This window comes from Benincasa hispida, chromosome 11 (assembly GCF_027475165.1).
Source record: "Benincasa hispida cultivar pf3 chromosome 11, pf3_genome.v1.1, whole genome shotgun sequence".
Lineage (NCBI taxonomy): Eukaryota > Viridiplantae > Streptophyta > Magnoliopsida > Cucurbitales > Cucurbitaceae > Benincasa > Benincasa hispida.
In genome coordinates this window covers 73976597-73977968 of record NC_143488.1, presented here as the reverse complement: position 1 = coordinate 73977968, position 1372 = coordinate 73976597, and the positions used below count along the sequence as shown (strand labels likewise).

Sequence of the window (1372 nt, the reverse complement as noted above, 5' to 3'; positions counted from 1 at the left end):
AAAATGTTCTCATCGCCATCTCCTTCAACAATAATCGTTTCCATTCCGCCTAATTCGCCAATAGCCACCATCGAATTTCCTCCATTCATCAAATCGCCCATATTCACTTCCGATTGAACAATCCCTAACTCCCCCACCATACTGCTACTACTTCCCCCAATTTTATCATTCAAATTCATCACCATATTAATAAACTATTGATCCATCAAATTCCTTCCATTATCAACCAGATCCATCCATTGCTCCCTATTTCAAGCGGAGGAGAGTTATAAGGAACAAAATTAATAGGAGGAGGAGGAAGACGATGAACCTATTGATGATACTCGATTCGTTTTTGACAGTATCTTACCTCCCTCCGACCATCCAGAACAATGCGAGCAGTTCCTCGTTAGTGAGTTGGGAAATATGATGACCTTGATGCAATTGATGCATTAGAAGATCGAGTTTGAGTTCTTGATTCTTCTTGATGAGTTTCTTTAGCATATCTTGAGCTTTGGTGGCTCGTTCCTTGAGATATGTCTCTTGATTCGTCATTTTCTTCTTGCGTTCAACTTCCAGAAGGCTAAGAAAGTGACAGTAGAGGTGTTGAGCGGCAGAGAGAGATGACCAGATGACGAGATGGACCTCGTCAGGGCCATTGACGACGGCAAAGGCAAAAAAGCCGTAGAGAGTGGTGAGTTCACTTACTTTCTTTAACAATCCGAGCCTTCGTTTCTTGAAACAGAATTTTCTTGCATTATCGCTTGCAATCCAAACCAACTTCACTTTCTTCCTCGTCATTGAGACTCTCTCTGGCTTTCTTGTTCTTCCTCTTCTTTCTGGGCTCTGATTTTAAGGTGCTACAATGGAGTTATAAGCCTTGGGGTTAAACTTTTTATTTTTATTTTTCTTTTTCTCAGTTTTTCTATTCTCTTGGTAAATGAATTACTAGGGGCATTTTTGTCCTTTAGTAACTAGTGGTAATTAAAGATGAAAAATACACTACTGCATCTTGCATTCCACCTATCTTTCTGTAGCTATCCAATAGTCCAATCATAGTTTACCATATGATTAAAAAAGTTGTATCAGTATGATACTCGAGTGAGTTGTACAAAAATGAGTGCAACACGGGATGCACCCAAGTGTGTATATATGTATATATGAGAAGAGTTGATCGTGTGACAAACTATGATTTTTTTTTTTTTTTTTTAGGAAGAAAGAACGAGCGGTTACACACCCATAAGAGGTAGTCCAATCCTGGTGTTACAATATGTGCGGTAAGGGAGTTGAATCTCTCACTTTGAGGATAATAATACAAACACTTTGCCAGTTGAAGCTATGTTCATTTTGGCAAATTGTAGCCGGATGATAGAGTGAGCTACACAAAGTTGGC

At 39.2% G+C, this 1372-nt stretch overlaps 1 pseudogene; it reads right to left on the bottom strand.

The window, feature by feature from the left end:
• Window positions 1–345: 345 nt before the first annotated feature.
• LOC150032887 (agamous-like MADS-box protein AGL80 pseudogene) lies at window positions 346–780 on the bottom strand (annotated as a pseudogene).
• Between the last annotated feature and the right edge of the window lie 592 nt (window positions 781–1372).